Source organism: Puma concolor, chromosome B3 (assembly GCF_028749965.1).
Source record: "Puma concolor isolate L17-30 chromosome B3, mPumCon1.1.hap2, whole genome shotgun sequence".
NCBI classification, from domain to species: Eukaryota; Metazoa; Chordata; class Mammalia; order Carnivora; family Felidae; genus Puma; species Puma concolor.
In genome coordinates this window covers 131,614,353-131,634,862 of record NC_141672.1, presented here as the reverse complement: position 1 = coordinate 131,634,862, position 20,510 = coordinate 131,614,353, and the positions used below count along the sequence as shown (strand labels likewise).

General features: G+C 36.1%; 1 protein-coding gene and 1 long non-coding RNA gene across 4 annotated transcripts in view; one reads left to right on the top strand and one right to left on the bottom strand.

The window, feature by feature from the left end:
* The window catches only part of LRRC28 (leucine rich repeat containing 28), a 155,406-nt gene that overhangs the window by 59,173 nt on the left and 75,723 nt on the right, over nucleotides 1–20,510 (top strand). The window lies entirely within an intron of this gene.
* On the bottom strand, nucleotides 382–19,775 carry LOC147580381 (uncharacterized). Its single transcript, XR_015252843.1, has 2 exons — nucleotides 19,636–19,775; nucleotides 382–823 (listed from the first exon to the last, which is right to left on the bottom strand). It is a non-coding gene; the product is annotated as an uncharacterized LOC147580381 (long non-coding RNA).

The following is a 20,510-nucleotide window of genomic DNA, read 5'->3' as shown; positions in this document are numbered from 1 at the left end:
TCTCCCTCTCTCTCTGCCCTTCCCCACTCATGCTCACTCGCTTTCTCTCTCTCTCAAAATAAAATAAAAACATTAAGAAGAATGACAAGGGGCACCTGGTGGCTCAGTCGGTTAAGTGTTCAACGCTTGGTTTCAGCTCAGGTCATGATCTCATGGTTTGTGGGTTCGAGCCCTGCATAAGGCTCCACACTGTGTGTGCAGAGCCTGCTTGAGATTCTCTCTTTCCTTCTCTCTCTGCCCCTCCCCTGCTCACACTCTCTCTGTCTCTCTCAAAATAAACATTAAAGAAGAAGAATGACAAAACAGCATTTATGAACACGTGAGACGGCAGGGGTTGTCATACCTTATAGTGTTAATGATGTGCATACTCTGACCAAACACTTCTCCTAGACTTATGTTTATTTATGAACCAAAAGAGATGTACAGTAATGTTCATTAAGTTAACAATATTCATAATTGCCTCAAACCAGAAAGACACAAGTGTCTTCTAACAAGAGAATGGATGAAAGTAGTTAATTTACACAATGGAATATTATAGAATGGTGAAAAGAGGCAGGCAGCTGCATCTCACAATATGTTTACATCTCACGAATACAACATTGAGCGACAGAGGCCAGTCATAAAGAATGCATGTTCTATGATTCCAATTATATAAAATTATAAAATAAGCAAAACTAAATCAGTCTTCAGGGATGCTCAATTGGGTGGTAAAAGTGAAAAGACAAAAGAGGTGATTTTCATAAATGTCAGGATTGAAAAGTCTGTTATAGGGACTTCAACTTCCAGGGAGGATGTAGTTTGTTGAGTCAGGAGAATGCTTCCACTGTTAAAACAAAAAGGTCAAAAGTCTTATTTTTAAAAGCATCAGAAACTGTGGAAGCAACAGGTGATTAATTTATTTGTCTTTGTATCTCCCAGAGCTTTTCGTTCCCTACCCTTCACATGGGTAGTCAATTAATATTGAATGAATGAAAATAAAGCACATATCTAGAATGGAAGATGGAGAAAAATGTTTGCTGCTTCCCATAGTCAAAGTTTAGGGAGAAAGGACTATATTATCTGGGTACCCAAGGGAGAGAGACTTGTCACACTGGATCCTACATGGGACCCTAAGATACTATGCTATAAAAATTTGACTGTCCTCTTTCAGTCTTCTATTAAATACATATGTGTATGACATATGATACACATTTAAAAACACACCCATTATTTATGTTTTGGGAAATTAAATGTTTCTGTCTTACAGTCTTACCTCCTTGTTATCTTTTGTACTTTTTTTGTAGTGAAATTTTGGGGAAACCACAATGCTGGCTCATTACCTTTGGAATCCTTGAATCTTAGCACAGGAATAGACCTTATATGAACATGCTATTTCCTCACGATTAGATTGAGTTTATGTATTTTTGGCAAGAATACCATGGAAATGATCTTGTGTTCTTCTCAGTGCGTCCTATTGGGGGGGTACATGATATTATTGTGTCTTATGATTGCTAGTGATTAACCTTGATCCCTTGGTTAAGCTGATGGCTATTGGGTTTCTCCACTTTGAATTTTCCCTTTGTAACTGATAAGTATCTTAAAAATACTTTGAAACTGTCATTAAGCTGTTTCTCCTCAGACCTTCACTTTCTGATTTTAGCATTCATTAGTGGATTTGACTACAACAGTGATTACTGTGGTGTTTGCCTAATGTGACATTTGTATTTCCCTCATTCCTTCTACATTTATTAATTGGAATTCTGTATGGAATTATCTTTTATCTATTTATACTAGTAAGGACTCATAGATATTTGTTTCTATGGATTCTAATTCAGTGCCATTATTTTGTTGTTCAAATTGTTCCAATGTTAGCCATTGGGAGTTCCTTCTGGTTGGCTCCTGGTTGGTCTTTTTGACATTTCCCCATACTTTTTCAAGCACTTTCTTATTTTTCTCCCATCATGTTTCTAGCTTATTTTGTATTTTCTGTGTCTCAGCCCTGGTTCCTTTTATTGGAGAGTGATATTTAGAAACCCAGATCTAGAGCGCCTGGATGGCTCAGTCAATTAAGCATCTGACTTCAGCTTGGGTCATTATCTCACAGTTCGTGAATTTGAGCCCCATGTCAGGCTCTCTACTGTCGGCACAGAGCCCACTTTAGATCCTCTGTTCCCCCCTATCTCTCTGTCCCTCCCCAGCTCATGCTCTCTCTCTCTCAAAAATAAATAAACATTAGGAAAAAAAAAAAAAAGAAACCCAGATCTGGGTTGTTTTGCCAGTAATATTTTTTTCCAATGCGTGGCATTGTGAAACTGAATTTTTTGCTAATAAATGGATATGAAATCATTTTCAGTCATGATTTTATCAGTTGTCAGATTAGCTATCCTTCCCATTCTTAAATCACTTACGCATTGGAAAAGCAAGTCCTTTATGAAAGTAACTTATAAAGATGTTTAGTAGGATAGAGCCATGCAGAAGAAACTGGTAGTACTTACTTGACCTTTACATGAAGAGTTTTAATGCTGGGATCTTGATGTACTGTGATTATGGGCTTATCTTAATCTAGTAACTTTGTCAAAAAGCAAATGAAGTTACGTTGTTTTAGTTTATTCTTTATTTCTTTTATTAAAAATTTTTTTTAATATTTATTTTTTAGAGAACACGCATGTATGAGTGGGGAAGGGGCAAAGAGAGAGAGAGGGAGGAGCACAGAATCCGAAGGAGGCTTTGGGCTTTGAACTGTCAGCACAGAGCCCGGCATAGAGCTCAAGCTCACAAACTAAGATCAAGACCTGAGCTGCAGTCGGATACTTAACTGACTGAGCCACCCAGGCACCCCGTATTAGTTTTTCTTAATAGCTCAGTCTATACTGGTTCCAAATCAATACCACATTCCTTTTTGTAAACATTTCTTAACAGATTTACTGAGGTATGTTTTATTACATACCATAAAATTCATGATATAAAGATTCAATGTGTTTCAAACGGCTATTGTAAATTCTAAATTATTGGTAAATTTTATAGTTGTACTACCACCACTATGATCCAGTTTGAGAACACTTTAATCATCATGAAAAGTTTCCTCATGCCCAATTGTGATCAATTTCTACTCTCATTCTAAGACAGATCTTCTGATCTTCTGTCTCTATGGTTTTGTTTTTTATGGAGATTTCATATAAATGGGATCATACAATATGTGGTATGTTGTATTTGGGTGCTTTTACTTAGCTTAATGTTTTTGTTGTTAATTTATGTAGTTTTGTGCCTTGGTAGTTCATTCCTTTGTGTATATCTGATTTATATTTCATTGTATGGATATACCGTGTTTGCTTTATACATTTACCAGTTCATTGATTGTTTCCAGTTTTTGGCAGTCATGAATAGTGTTGTTAGGGACATTTGCATACACATGTTTGTGTGGACATATGTCCTCATTTTTCTTGGATTAATACCTAGAAATTGAATTTCCGAGTATATCATAAGTATGTATTGTCTTTTGAAGAAACGAACTCTTTTCCAAAGTAGTTGTATCATTTCACATTCCCACTAGTTATGTGTGAGGGTTCTGTTTTTACCACATCCTCACCATCACTTGGTATTGTCAGGTGTGGTTTTTTTTTATTATTATAAAAGACATGATTTTTTTCTAGTGGATTATATAATGATTGTGTGTGTGTGTGTGTGTGTGTGTGTGTGTGTTTTAATGTTCATTTTGAAAGAGAAATGTTCATACATGGGAGGGGCAGAGAGAAGGAGAGAGAATCTCAAGCAGGCTCTACACTGCCAGCACAGAGCCCAATGTGGGGCTCTATCCCGTGAGATCATGACCTGAGCCAAAATCAAGAGCAGGATGCTTAACTGACTGAGCCACCCAGGCACCTCTCATTGTGGTTGTAAGCTGTATTTCCCTAGTCACTAAGGATGTTTGAACATCTTTTCATATGGTAATTTTCCATTTCTTTGTGTTCTTTGGTGAAGTATCCATTTCTTCATCCTGTTGTTCATTTTCTTACTGAGTTTTACAAGTTCTTTATATATTTCAGATACAAGTCTTTTATCAAATATATGATTTGCAAATATTTTCTCCCAGTCTCTAGCTTCCCTTTTTCCCCCCTTAATGGTGTCTTTTGAAGAGCAAAAGTTTTCAGTTTTTATGAAGTCCTGTTTATAAATTTTCTCCTAAATTCTCTTGTTGGATTCATAGTTTTACCTTTTATATTTAGTCTGGTCAATTTTCAGTTGACTTTTTTGTGTGATAGAGATTATATCTAAATTCATTTGTTTTTGCATGTGGATATCCAACTATTCTAGCACCATTTGTTAAAAAAAAAACTATATTTACCTCGTTGCCTTGGTACCTGTTTCAAAAATCAATGGGCTATAATTATGTGAGTTTATTTCTAGACTCTGTGTTCTGTTCTGGCCTTATGTCACTATCATGATGTCTTGTTTACTGTGGTTTTGTAGTACGTCTTCAAATCAGGTAGAATTGGTTCTCCAACTTTTTCCTTCTTCTCTAAATTGCTTTGACTATTTTGCCTATTTTGCTTTGCCTTTTTAATTTCCATATAAATATTAGGATTAGTGGGGCGCCTGGGTGGCGCAGTCGGTTAAGCATCCGACTTCAGCCAGGTCACGATCTCGCGGTCCGTGAGTCCGAGCCCCGCGTCAGGCTCTGGGCTGATGGCTCAGAGCCTGGAGCCTGTTTCCCATTCTGTGTCTCCCTCTCTCTCTGCCCCTCCCCCGTTCATGCTCTGTCTCTCTCTATCCCAAAAATAAATAAACGTTGAAAAAAAAATTAAAAAAAAAAAATATTAGGATTAGTTTGTTAATTTTTTTAGGATTGGTACCATTTATAAAAAAGTGATAAAATTTGCCTATGAAGCAATATGTGCCTCATTTTTTCATTATGTGAGTATTTTATATTACTAATTCAGTTTCTTGTTCTAGTTCTATTGATTTGTATTTCTTCTTTAATCTCTCTCTCTCTTTTAAAAGATTTTATTTTTAAGTAACCTCTATACCCAATGTGGGGCTCGAAGTCACAACTCAGAGATCAAGATTTGCATATTCTACTGACTGAGCCAGCCAGGTGCCCCATCTCCTTTAATCTTTTAAGGAATTTGTCCATTTCATCTATACTGTCTGGTTTTTGGCATAAAGTTATTCATAATGTTCCTGTACAATTATTTTAATTTCTATAAGTTTATTCCTAATTTTGGTAATGTGTGTTCTTTCTGTCTCTCTCCCCCTTCTCTTGCTCTCTTTCTCTTTGGTTAGTCTAGCTAAATGTTTGCCAATTTTGTTCTTTAAAAGAACGAACTTTTGGTTCCATTGGCTTTCTCTGTTATTTTTCTGTTTTATAATTTATGGATTGTTACTCTGATTTTATTTCCTTCCTTCAACTTTGAGTTTGATTTACTTTTCTTATTCTAGCTTCTTGAGGTGGAAGTTTATATTAAATATTTTTAGATCTTTCTAGCTAGTGCTAGAAAGCATTTTAAAAGTATAAATATGCTTATTAAAGCACGACTTTTGCAGCTTCTCATGAATTTCTGTTGTTGTGTTTTTGTTTCCATTCAATTTAAGATAGTTTATTTAAAATTTTTTTTAACATTTATTCATTTTTTGAGAGACGGAGAGAGACAGAGCATGAGTGGAGGAGGGGCACAGAGAGAGGGAGACACAGAATCCGAAGCAGCTTTAGGCTCTAGGCTGTCAGCACAGAGCCCAGTGCAGGGCTTGAACCCACAAACTGTGAGATCATGACCTGAGCCAAAGTGAGCCGCTTAACCAATAGAGCCATTCAGACACCCCCAAGTTAAAATATTTTCTAATTCATGATTTCTTCTTTGATTCAGGAGCTGTTGAGAAGTTTATTATTCAATTTCCAAATGTTTGAGGATTTCTCAAATTTCTCTGTTGATTTCTAATATAATTCTGTTGCTGTCAGAATATACTGGCATATTTTCCGTTTTTAATTTAATAAGACTTATTTTATAGTCTAACACAGGGCTTGGCAAGCTATGACCCATAGGCCTTTTGTTAAATGGCTTACAAGATAAGAATGGTTTTTACATTTTAAAGGTACGTACTTTTTCAAAAGACAAAGAAGGTTATTGTATGATGTTAAAGGTGTCAGTCCTTCAAGAAGTTATAACAATTGTAAATGTTTAATGTGTCCAACAGTGGAGCACCTAAATATACAAAGCAAAACCAACAGAGCTAAAAGAAAAAAACAGTATTAAAGTAATAGTTGGAGACATTAATACTCCATCCTCAACAATGGATGCATCATCCAGACAGGAAATCAATAAGGAAGCTTTGGATTTGAACAACACCATAGACCAAACGAGCCTAACAGGCATATACAGAAAATTGTATCCAACAACAGCAGAATACATTTTCTTCTCAAGTGCACACAGATCATTTTTAGGATAGACCATATGTTAGGCAAGTCTTAGAAAGTTCAAGAAGATTGAAATCATATCCAGTATTTTCTCGACCACAAGGGCATGAAACCAGAAAATTACCAACAGGAAGAGAATTGGAAAATTCACAAGCACATGGAAATTAAGCAAGACTGTCTTGAACAACCAATAGAATAAGGAAGAAATTAAAGAGGAAATTAAAAAATTTCTTGAGACAAGCAAAAATGAAAATGTAATGTACCAGAGCACATGGGATGCAGCAAAAGCAGTTTTAAGAGCAAAGTTTGTAGCAATAAATGTCTACCTTAAGAGTACAGATCTCAAATAAACCACCTAACTCTACACCTTGAGAAACTAGAAAAAGAAGAACAAATGGAACCCAAATTTAGCAGAAGAAAGCAAATAATAAATTTTAGAGCAGGAATAAATGAAACAGAGAACAGAAAAACAATTAGAAAGATTAACGAAACTAAGAATTAATTCTTTGAAAACGTTGGGGCGCCTGGGTGGCGCAGTCGGTTAAGCGTCCAACTTCAGCCAGGTCACGATCTCGCGGTCCGTGAGTTCGAGCCCCGCGTCAGGCTCTGGGCTGATGGCTCAGAGCCTGGAGCCTGTTTCCGATTCTGTGTCTCCCTCTCTCTCTGCCCCTCTCCCGTTCATGCTCTGTCTCTCTCTGTCCCAAAAATAAATAAACGTTGAAAAAAAAGAAATTTAAAAAAAAGAAAACGTAAACAAAATGGACAAACCTGGGCACCTGGGTTGCTCAGTCGTTAAGTGTCTGACTCTTGATTTTGGCTCCAGCCATGATCTCATGGTTCATGATCTCAAGCCCTTTATCGGGCTCTCTCCTGGAGCCTGCTTGGGATTCTCTCTCACCACCCCTTCCCCTCTTGTGTGCATGCGCTATTTCTCGCTCTCTCAAAATAAAGAAACATTAAAAAAAATTAAAAAGTGTTTATACAGGAGATAGTAATGAAAGAAGAGAGAAACAAAGACATAAGACATAATAAAAAATAGTGAAGTTACATATAAATATAGCCTTATCAATAATTGCATTAAATGGGAATATTTGAAATACTGTCATCAAAAGGCAGAAAATTTCCAACTTAATATTAAAAAAGGATTTATATATAAAAAGGATAAATTTTGAAGTCAAAAATTGAAATAAGTGAATAGGTTCAAATAGGTTGAAAATAAAAAGGAAAAAGATACACCTGGCACACAGTATGTATTAGCTGAAGGACCTATTTTAAGAACAGATAAAATAGACTGTAAGACAAAAAATATTACTGGAGGCAAGGAGAGAAAATTCATAAAGATAAAACAGTCAGTACTTAGGGAAAATGTAACATTACAAATGTATATGCACTTTGCTACAGAAACCCAAAATACAGAACCAGAAAATGACACAATTAAAAGGGGAAATAGACAATTAAACAATTACAGTTGAGGATTTTAATACACCTGTCTTTCCATCAACTAGAACAACCTGAGAATATAGAAAACTTGTATAACACTGTTGACCAACTTGAACTAACGTAACATGTAATTATCCCTCCACTCAGCAAGAGCAGAATACGTAGTGTTTTATAGAACACCTAGAATATTCTCTGAGATAGATCATGTGCTAACCATGAAATGAGTGTCAGTAAATTTAAAAGAACTCATTTCCTTCCTGTTGGTTTTAGTTACCATCTGGTATCATTTTTTTTTTCAGCTATAAAGACTTTAATATTTCTTATAGGGCAAGTCTACCAGCAAATGGTTTTTTTCACTTCTTATTCATCTGGGAATGTTTTATTTTGACTTTATTTTCAAAGGATAGTTTTGCTGAATATATAATTCTTGATTAACTTTTTTTCATCATTTTAAATATGCCATTTTAGCATCTTCAGACTTCTGTAGTTTCTGATAAGTTAGTTTTTACTTGTATTGTTCTCCTTTATGTGTGAGTCATTTTTCTCTTTTGGCTTTCAAGATTTCCTATTGGTATTTATCTTTCTGCAACTTGACTACTGTATGTCTAGGTGTGGATCTTTTTATGTTTGCCCTACTTGATAAATTGAACTTCTTGGATATGTAGATTAATATTTTTCATCAAACATGGGACATTTTCAGTTATTGTCCTTTGACATTCTTTTTTTTTTTTTAAGTGTTTATTTTGAAAGAAAGAGCGTGTGAGCAGGGGAGAAGCAGAGAGAGAGGGAGAGAGAAAATCCAAGCAGACTCCATGCCCCGTGCAGAGCCCAATGTGGGGCTTGATCTCACAAACCATGAGATCATGACCTGAGCTGAAATCAAGACTCAGAGGCTTAACTGACTGAACCACCCAGGCGCCCCTGTCCTTTGACATTCTTTTTGCCACTTTCTCACATTTCTCTTCTCTTGGGACTCCCATTATGCATATGATAGTATCCCACAGATCTCTGAGTCTCTGTACTGCTGATTTGATAATTTCTGTTGATATGTTTTTGAGTTTATTGATTCTTTCCTCTGCAACCTCACATCTGCTCCTGAGACCATCTAGGAAATTTTTCATTTCAGTTACTGTATTTTCACTTTTACAGTTTTTCTTTGGTTCTTTTTATGGCTTGCATTTTTATATTTAGGTTCTCTATCAATTGAGTCATTATCATCATATTTTTCTTTAGTTTTTTTGGACATAGTTTCCTTAGATTATTCAAACATATTTCTTTTTTTTCTTTTTTTAATTTTTTTTTCAACGTTTTTTATTTATTTTCGGGACAGAGAGAGACAGAGCATGAACGGGGGAGGGGCAGAGAGAGAGGGAGACACAGAATCGGAAACAGGCTCCAGGCTCCGAGCCATCAGCCCAGAGCCCGACGCGGGGCTCGAACTCACGGACCGCGAGATCATGACCTGGCTGAAGTTGGACGCTTAACCGACTGCGCCACCCAGGCGCCCCATATTCAAACATATTTCTAATAACTGCTTTGAAATCTTTGCCAAGTTCAACATCCAGACCCATTCAGAGTTAGTTTCTGTTGACTTCTTAAACATGTTTTTTTCCTCCTGGCTATGGGTCACATTTTGCTGTTTTTTTCCATGTCTTGCATTTTGTTGTTGCTATTGTTGAAAACTGCAAAATTTAGGTAATATGTTGTCGCAGCTTTGGATTTTGATTCATTTTTCTGAGAATTTTTATTTATTTTTTCTTATATAGCCTCTGATGACTCTACTCAGATTTTAGTCTTTTTTTATTTTTTAAACATGGATTTGTAGCTGTTGCCACTGTGTCTTTGTAGTTTAGAAGTAGCCATTGTAGTTTAGGAGTAGCTCAACACTTCAAGCCTGTAAGACTTCTGTCTTTTGCTGATTGAAATTGTTTAGATTGGAGAGTACCCTCAAAGGCAGTCAGTTATCACACCTACCTTGGCTTTTACTTTTGGTGGACTCTTTTGGATTCCCCTGCACATACATATAGCTTCCCAGTTGTCTAAGGATTGCAGACTGATTCAAGCATAGCTTGAGAAGTCTTTTTGGTATCGTTAGTATTTTTCTGAAATGTAGCTCATCTGGCACAATGGAGTTTCCTCCATTCTTGCAGATTCATGTCTAAGACTATTATCAAAGACAAATGTAAATCTTTGATTATAGTTTTCTGAGCAATAAAATATATATATAACTTTGGGGCACCTGGGTGACTCAGTTGGTTTAGTGTTCGACACTTGGTTTCTGCTCAGGTCATGATCTTGCGGTTGGTGGGTTTGAGCCCCACCCACTTTAGGCTCCATGCTGATAGCATGAAGCCTGCTTGGGTTTCTCTCTCCCTCTCTCTGCCCTTCCCCTGCTTGTGCACTTGCTCACACATGCTCTCTCTCTTTCTCTCTCTCAAAATAAATAAAAGGAAGAGATGAATATATAGCTCAGACTTCAGATTTTATTTTACTTAGGGCATTATTTAACATCCGTTTTTATTCTTTTTACTCCAAAAGAATAAGATAATCAAAGATAGAAAATGGCTTTTGTAGACTTTTGATGTTTCAGAGAATAAAAAGATGAGATTTTTCTTACAGATATAAACAAGTAAGCATGCAATTCGTGTAATAATTCTCAGAAGAGCACAGTATAATTTCCATGTTGACTATTGATTTAACATGTGAAACATAATTGAATTATTGAGGACAACAGCAGATCAACAGACTATAGTATCTAGGCAACAGAAAAGTAAATTCATTCATTTTATTGTTTTAGGTGCTACTGTTCCTATAATAATTGTTTCTGTGATGCCAACAGTACCTTGGTGTTTTGAATCACTAACCTAATTAATTTTCTTTTCTTTTCTTTTCTTTTTTTTAATTTTTTAATGTTTGTTTACTTTTGAGAGAGAGGGAGAGAGAGCACGAGCAGGGGAGGGGCAGAGACAGATGGAGACACAGAATTCAAAGCAGGCTCCAGACTTGGGCTGTCAGCACAGAGCCTGATGCAGGGTTCAAACTCACAAGCCATGAGATCATGACCTGAGCTGAAGTCGGACGCTTAACCAACTGAGCCACCCAGGTTTCCCTAACTTTCTATAGTCCAATTATGGGCTGAACTTCCAGTGGAAAGTTGCTCCTATCCTAAAATGTTTGTGGTAGGAAACAGTTCCAGGATTGCATTATAGCAATGCTATTGGCAGTCCATAGCTTTGCTTGCTTTTTAATTAAAGTTTTAATTTTAAGATAAGTATAGATTCCTGTGTAGTTGTTTGTCCATATGCTTTGACCCAGTCATATTTTTCTTTTTAATTTTTTCCAACTATTAACTAATTTTGCAAAAATTAGCTATTGCTGCTTGTGCATAATGAGAAGGGGCCATGTAGAAAGGTTTAACATCTGAAACTCTGTGACACTCATTTTGTTAGGCACTGACCATGACAATGGTCACAATTAAGATAAGGAATTAGAAACACTATCTTTGCCTGCTAGTAGTCTGTTTCCCACCCCTGAAACTTTTATTATTAAAAAAATTTTTTTAATGTTTATTTATTTTTGAGAGAGAGAGACAGAGCACAAGCAGGGGAGGGGCAAGAGAGAAGGAGACACAGAATCTAAAGCAGCTTCCAGGCTCCAAGCTGTCAGCACAGAGCCCGATGTGGGCCTCAAACTCACGAACTGTGAGATCACTACCTGAGCTGAAGTCAGACACTTAACTGACTGAGCCACCCAGGCACCCCATAACTTTTATTTTAAAATATGAATTTGTAACAAAAAGTATTACACTTTGAAAAATGGAATAAAGCATCAAATTAAGCAACTTTTGTGTGCCATTAATGGAATGAGCTCATACTTTTTGCAAATTTTAACACCGTTATAGGTGTAATTAAATTCTAATGCCATGTTGGCTCAACTAGTAAGCCTTTTGTAAAGTTTGTAGAGACTATGCTAACAGTTTTGCTAAACTTCAAAGTTGTTTAAAAATTATTTCACTTATACTTTTAGTCATTTATAAATTGTAACATGTAATATATACTGTTTTTGTCTGTTAATGCAAGCAAATACAAAGGGAATACGAAATTATTTGATCAGTAGTTATACCCATATTTTTGTTGGGTCATTTTATACCAGGATGGCCTCTTTTTCTCCTTTAGTTTCATTTACTAGTATTCCACATGGAACTTTTTTTCTGAAGAATTTCTGTGGTAGAAGCCATTTATCTCGTTATCATGAAAATCATGTCTTTGTGAAAGAATTGAAGAGATTATGGATATGGCTTGTTCCATATGTTGTTATAGGTAACTTTTAAATTATTGCTACTGTAATGGCAGCATGGGCCATAAGGGGCTGAATGCCTGTTTGCTAGAAGGAAGAAAGTGGAAAGTTGATGTGTAATGGAACAGAGTTTTAAAGACAGATTTGAGGTAAGATACAATTTTAAAATTCTCTGAACTTGGGGCGCCTGGGTGGCGCAGTCGGTTAAGCGTCCAACTTCAGCCAGGTCACGATCTCGCGGTCCGTGAGTTCGAGCCCCGCGTCGGGCTCTGGGCTGATGGCTCAGAGCCTGGAGCCTGTTTCCGATTCTGTGTCTCCCTCTCTCTCTGCCCCTCCCCGTTCATGCTCTGTCTCTCTCTGTCCCAAAAATAAATAAAAAACGTTTGAAAAAAAAAAAATTTTTTTAAATTCTCTGAACTTTCTTCAAAAGGTCTGCAAGAATAAATAAAAGTATCTGTAAAATTGGGCTGTAAAGACCAGGGCTGATACCAGCTTGGACCTTAGGGCAGTGTGTTTTTTTTTTTTTTTTTTTAATATATTTAGATCTTTTTTTAAAATGTTTACTTATTTTTGAGAGAGAGAGAGACGGAACATGAGCAGGGAAGGGGCAGAGAGAGAGGGAGACACAGAATCCAAAGCAGGCTCCAGGCTCTGCACTGTCAGCACAGAGCCTAGTGCAGGCCTCGAACCCATGAACCGGAAGATCATGACCTGTGCTGAAGTCAGATGCTTAACCGACTGAGCCACCCAGGTGCCCCAGGGCAGTGTTTTTTTAAGCTGACAGCCAACAGTTACAATAATCGGAGTCACAAATGTCATTAGTACGTAAGGTTACATTGACCGGTCATATTAAAATAAAGCCAGAATTTCGTAACACATTTTGATGTTCTTTCCCTTTAGCTGAGTTTGAGATAATTCCTTTCTGCTTTTCCTATACAAAAGTAAAGAAAAAGATTAATACTAATATTTAGAGTGTTAGACTTTTCTTAATGGAATACATGGGGGGGGGGTATACATCTTCAAAGTTGATTATCAGCAGTTTTCTAACCTTTTCTTACATGCTGTGTGAAAAAAGTGTACCGTGGCCAAATGAATGGGAAACTGTTGGTACATCAACAGTTTCCTGACTTGATAAACCAATCTTTAATATGCTAAAGTGTATTTGATAAGCAGTATAGCATATTGTGTTTCCTAAACTTAACCTAACCATGGGAGCATTGCTCTAAACTAGTGTTCTGTGAACATAGCTGGAGTAAACAAACACTTGTCGAGATGAGTGATGTTCCAGGAACTCTGTAACAACTATTATTGCAAACATTTGTTTTAGATAAAATTAATGTACAAAGTAAATATGAGCGCTTTTTTTTAGCTCTTTTTTTTGAAGTTACTTTCTGGGTGTCGTTTTGACATAACCTAGTTTTTACTAAACTGCCAGTTCAAATAATTAAATGAAAAAAATATGAATTAATTTGGAAAATGTTAATATCCTTGGAAATTTTATGTGCAACTAACTCATTTCTGAAAGAAATACGACTTCTAGGCATAAATCATCTGTTCACATTGAACTATTTGGTATTCTTTATGTGCTTACAAGTTTTTATTGTTCCTTTACTTCCTGTTATTGAGGGGCATTTGAAAGGTTTCTTAATGTAACTCACAACAAAAGATTTCTGGAGTATAATAAAAGGTTTTGAACTCCTGTGTATGTTGACTGGCTCACAGCAAAGCAACGGTACTACTTCGCAGTATTTTTCCAAGGGGTTAGGAACAAATGGAAATCTGAAGGAATCTATTTCTGTGTGTTCTCTTTCCAAGCACCATACAATTTTCTGTGATACTTGCATTTAACAGAAACTCTTTAGACTGTGGCTTTTTTCATTTTGTAATGACAGAATTTGTAGGACCCTCAGCAATGTAAATTTGCATAGCAGCACTATATGTACACATTTATTAATTTTTTTCTTTCTGTTGTATTTCAGTGAGCTGAAATGTTGTTAGGAAGTCCAGATTCTTAGAATTTTACTCACAGATTTATATGTGATCATTTCCAGGCAGAGTAAATACAGCTAAAAATATATGTATCTCTATATTACACGTTTTTAAAATTGTTGAATCTCTTTTTCTAAGGAATCCCAAAGTGTGTGATGAAGCATTTAATTTTATATTATTATAGAAATGACACATGGGCATAAGAATAAACAGTATATAGAGTAAACATTATATAGAAATAAACATTATAGGAGAGTTTAGAATTAAAAAGTTAACATTATTCCGTGCCCTCATTTCATTTGTATCCTCGATGTTAGTCACTGTGGTATACTTTTTGTTTTCATTCTGCTGGTTATTTCCACTATAACTCCAAGTTACTGCAAGTTGTAAATCTAGAAACCTGTTGCTTTGCTGTTAAGATTGACGGGCAGTATGCACAAATTCAGAACTTTCTAAGGTCAAATTTTTTTTTTTATTATTTTTTTTTAACGTTTATTTATTTTTGAGACAGAGGGAGACAGAGCATGAACGGGGGAGGGTCAGAGAGAGGGAGACACAGAATCGGAAACAGGCTCCAGGCTCTGAGCGGTCAGCACAGAGCCCAACGCGGGGCTCAAACTCACGGACCGTGAGATCATGACCTGAGCCGAAGTCGGCCGCTTAACCTACTGACCCACCCAGGTGCCCCTAAGGTCGAATTTCTTATGTTGATAGTGATAAGGTGAATTTCTTATAAAGGACACACATTCAGAAATCAGAGTTATATTTTGTATTTAATGTGGAACTCTTTTAATTAATGGAGTTTTTTAAAACTAAGGTTCATATGTTTCCCCCGGGGTTTCTAAGTGTTCTGTCAGTATCAGTGGAGATCATTCTCTTTATCCACCACTTTCTGTTTTTCAAGGTGATTACGTATGGGAATTTCAAATAAACTAGAATGGATCATTTGAAATGTATACAGACTAAAATTTTTTTCTTTAAAGTTTTTTCCTGTTTTGGGGCATGTGGGTGGCTCAGTATGTTGAGCGTCCGACTCTTAATTTTGGCTTGGGTCGTGGGATCGAGCCCCATGTTGGGCTCCATGCTGAGCATTGAACCTGCTTAAAATTGTCTTTCTCCCTCTGCCCCTCTCCCCTGCTCACACACACTCTCTCTCTTAAAAAAAAAAAAAATTAATTAAAAAAAATTTTCCCCTGTTTTGAGTTTAGAAAGTGAGGTGAAAGCCATCATTATAATAGTAACATTCCTTTCTGATAGTGAAACATGGATTGCTTTTAGCTATCCTCTGCAAAGTAGTAAAATTTTAAAAAAAATTATTTTGGACCATGATTCTATGATATTATGACAACAGTGGTTGCCAGGTCTCATTCAGGTCAAAGCCAAAAAACTCCCATTGTGCTACCTCAGTAAAGAGGTAAAAAGCCTACCTAGAAGAAACCTGTGAAATAGTCACTAAAACATAACATAAAATGAAAATCTGCATATGTTGTCTCCATGACTCTGCAGGATGAGGAATTTTTCCAAGTAGTAATCCATGTACTGACATAAAACAGTAATAAAGAGGGGCACCTGGGTGGCTCAGTTGGTTAAGCCTCTGATTCTTGATTTTGGCGTAGGTCATGATCTCAGGGTTCATAAGATCGAGCCCTCCATTGGGTTCCATGCTGACAGCATGAGCCTGCTTGGGATTCTGTCTCTCTCTGCCCCTGTCCCATGCTCGTGGTCTGTCTCTCTCAAAATAAATAAGTAAACTTAAACAGTAATAAAGATGCTAAATTTTAGAATAAATGCTTTTAAGTTTTAAAGATAGTATATCTGAAGAAGAGATGTATGCCATTTCTTCCTAGCAGTTAGTTATAATTGCCACTTAGCAAGAGTACTTTCTAGATACTTTTTGTCTTCTGCAAAATTCTCATTGACATTTTGCTAGGTACTTCAAATGCCAAATTGACTATTTGGTTAGATAACTGATAAACACCTGGTAAATTACTTACTTTGAAGAACACTCAATGAGAGTCTAGTGTATAATTTAATCATGCATAAAATGTCAAAACAATGTTATTTTATACTGTCTTTAACATTTAAAAATTTCTATTGGGAGTTAATTGGCAGGCTTGATACCCAGACACAAATATTTAAGTCAAATCAGTTTCTTTTGTGTTTCTCACATGTCATATGTTCAGAGCATTTTATTTTAAAGCTCCCAAATAATATTTGTCTTTCATAATTAAGAGGATGTCTTAACATGCTAGTTTGATGTTTCTCACTTTAAAAAGTTCTTGTATATTGCTTATATCAGACAAATGCATGGTTAATAGATTGTTTTCAGTGAGCTTTCTGGTATTTTCCATTTTATTCTCCACTGTGAATATTTGTTATTAAACATAACCTGCCACACATTCACAGTTATACATAGCAAGCCCCTTGTGATTGTGGACAGTTTTGTCCTATACTGGAAGACCCTAAGTAGTGTATTACAAAGGGTATTAAAAATGTTATTTTTAAGTTCCTGTTTAATCCATAAACTGTTTCCCCTTGGAAATAATATAATTGGTGAGTAGGTTCTGAAGCAAGTCTCCTAACACTTACTTAACTCATGGTGCCTTTGATACACATTATGCACCTGCTGTCATAGGAGGGAGCATGTGCAAGTGAGCACCTGTGGTGGGGGAGAAGCGTGAAGATGGAGAAACACACTGGTACCGTTTGGACCCCACAAATAATCACCCCCTCAGTCCCGTTGTATCAGGATGTGAACCAAATTCAGGCTATTTCTGGTCCATCAACTGGTCCAATTAAGGAATGGATTTAGCTTTTCCAAACTGGATAGATGTAATTACACTTACCCAAATATGAAAAGGATGTAGTGGTTGAACAAATGTACCCAGATTCTGAATTCACAAAGCCAAGTTATTGTTAATTCCTTCGAATTGATTATCTTAAAGACACACTCATTCCAACAAGAGTCTGTGATTGTTAAGTTTAAATAAGATCTTCAAATAAAGTTTTTAAATAATTTCCAAAACCAAGAAAGCATCATCGTTTTAAGAATGCCCCTGAGCTATTGTTGAACATACTCAGCGTGTGTGATTCTGAGGATTCCAGTCTTGTTGAAACATTAATTTTTTTTTTTCTTTTGGGTTTACATTCAGAGTTTGAGACATGTTCTTCTTAATAAAATTGGTAGTGTCAATCCTGTCCTTCTTAGGGTGGATTTGATCCCTAGATTCCATGAAGCAATCCTGTATCAAGATCTTAAGACAATTCTAAGACAGAAATTTCAAAAGATATAAATGAAGACATGGAGTTGGGTTTGCTTTGCTGGCTGATGACCTTGAAGGACAATATTTGCTTTTATAACTTCTGAAAATTTTGGTGATATTATTTCATAATCATTCTTGATAAATTATATATCTTATATTTCTTTGCGGTTGTATAAAGGAAATAATATACAAAAATTTGAAAATGCTCAGCCGTCTGGGCCTATGTAATATGTGGGCAGCTAGTCTTCTGTTAATCTCTATTCTAGAATATTCCCATTCCTTATGTCCACAGAGATAATTATAAGGCATTGGGGAAAACTTAAATTGTGTTCATCATGCGATAAAACTGTGGCAGTCTTGGATTTCACAGTTTCTTTTCAAGGATTTGTAAGTTGTCTTGAAGTTCTACAGTAGTTGTAATTTTGATAAATTTGAATCATAAATTGTGAGGTTTTTTAAGGCTGTAAGTCTAGTCTGGGGTTGCATAACAAGTGAGACAGTTTAAGGGATTAATTAATTAATTCAAGGAATATTTATTTAACACCTACCATGAATTAGAATCTGGTAGATGCTAGGGTTATGGCAGTAAATAAAGGCAGTCAGTGCTCCTGCTCTGGTGAAGTTTATTTTCTTATGGGAGGCACTGACTGTGGTTTAATAGGTAAATAAATGAATAAATAAAATAAGTAAAGATTGTGGTAAATGCAGGGAAGGAAATAAATGGTATCCTATAATTTAGAAAAAGCAGTCTTATTTAATTAGGGTGTCCAGGAAGGCCATTGTGAAAATACGATAGTGAAGTTCCAAAAGACAAGAATGCGCCCACAGTTTGAGGAGCTGGGCAAAGAGCATTCCTGGCAGAGGTAATAGCCAATTCAAAGTCTCTGAGGGAAGAAGTAATTTTGACACTTTCTTCGGCCAGAAAGAAGGGCAGGGTAATTGGATTGTCGGAGGTGGATGAGAAAGTCAGGCCAGTACTGATCAGGGGGCCTCATCGCTAGTAACATGGTGTGTGAGACTTTATGCATGTACATTGGGAAGCCAGGGCAGAGTTTTGGACAGGGAAGGAACATGATCGGACTTAACATTTTAATATCACTTTGGCTTCCCTGTAGAAAATGGGTGGGAAGAGGGCAGAATGGAAGCAAGAAGGAGGCTTTGGGGTGAGTTCGGGCAGGAAGTGATAACAGTGCTGGGCTCAGTGTTTAACAGTGGAGGTAGAAAGAAGACATGCGGTGGGTGTTTTGCAGTGTGGCCTATCACTGTTACTCAGCAGCCTTTGTTGTCGGTCTCTGTGGAGGAAATGACAACTTCCAATGGTATTCCCAGATTTGGCCATTACCTAGTTCATAAAATATCCACAAAATAAAAGTCTTCATTATACACTTTTTTTGTTTTAGTAAAAAAATAATTTTAAAGGGTTTAAGGGTAAACTTTCTCTACCTGGACTGTGAACATGTTTTGACCCACATGTGGAAAGCAGGCCGTTTCTAGACAGGCTGCTTATTTGCAGAGTGATCGGTCTGGATTTCAAAAGACAACAATATTCAGCCTTGAAGAATTCTAATTCTCACGTCAGATAAGTGGGTTAAACTTCTTCTTAAGGAAATATTAATTCAGATGTTTGTTATGACTTTAGAATAAATGTAGGATTTGATCCCAGTTGTCACAAGTAATATCTAAGAGGTTGTATTGTTTGGTAATTGCTGTTAACCCAAGAAACCTGACATCTATATGCTGTTGTTAGCCCTCCTTCAGAACAGACTGATAGGTCATTTGAATCTGAGTTGGCTTTCGTTTTTTTTATTTGACCAAGGGACGTAGTCCTGCCCATTTTCTTAAAGACCTCTCCCTCTTAAGAGCCCCTTTGGGTCTGTGTTAGACATAAGAAACACACAGACTGTGTTTGTAGTTGTTTCTGTGCCAAAAACTACATCAATTTAAAAATATTTATATTCAGGATTTACACTTAGATTATTATGTGGCATAATGAGCTGAAAATTATAAATATTGTTTTCTGCCATACATTATTAAATTATATAGGACATTGCACTTAATTACCTGAGGTACATGTTCTGTCTTTTTTTTTACAGATGATTTTTTTGAAATATCAAACCAATGATCTAAATATTTGAGTAAATAACCCAAAGTTGCAGCTGATAAGTAATAGGATTATGTTTTGAACCTATATCGGCATATCAGAGTATGTATCTTCCATGGCCGAATCAAGAGAAAGAGAATATAAAGAGAGATACTTACTGTATATAGAATGGAATTTGGCATTGCGGTATTGTCTTTTATTTCTTGCTCTTCCTAACCCAGTGTGCTTTGGAGCTCAAATTAGAGCTGTTTCTAGTGGTACCGGAAAAAGCCAGTGCTTGAAAATACCAAGCCTTGTTATTGACTCTGTCTGTGGTCACTGGCTTGGCATGGAGTGGGTGGCTTCCTTCCCATTGCCTCTTAAATTTTAGGTTAGGTCAGTGTGTATCAGCAGAAGAGTGATGATTTAAAGGAGACTTAGCTGTTTTTTTCTTTTGAAATTGGCACTCTAATGTTTATTTTTTATTTTTTTATGCTTAGTGTAAGTAATTACTATGTGGCGATAACGAAATCATTTTCAGAATACTCTATAAGTAACTGAAAAGTTTGAAGGTATTGTATATTTAGTATAAAAGTAAACAATATGACTGTGAAGGTAGGATTATTCTAGGTACATTAAAGAAATAAAGTATACACACAGATGTATACATCCTGGGGAATGGTATGGCGACAGAGAGACCAGATGAAAAGAGCAGGATTCTACTAGTATTCTAGAAAGAATGCATTGTAACTCTACATCAGTCATACCACATTAATTTCAAGATAGCATAGCAGTAAATATTTTTGAAGGTGCCAACATTAAATCTATTAATGATAAATTAATTATAGAACTGTTATTAAAAAGAAATGTAGTAATGCCATATTTTTAAAAAGACTTCAGAAAAATTCAAGGAACACATCATTAGATATAAAAACGGCTAAAGAACTGGGCAGCTCTTTCTGCCCAAGGGTCCTGTCCCCATGCTTTATTAAACTTTATTTTAAAAAACTTTTTTAAATGTTATTTATTTAGGGGAGAGAGAGAGAGAGAGTGT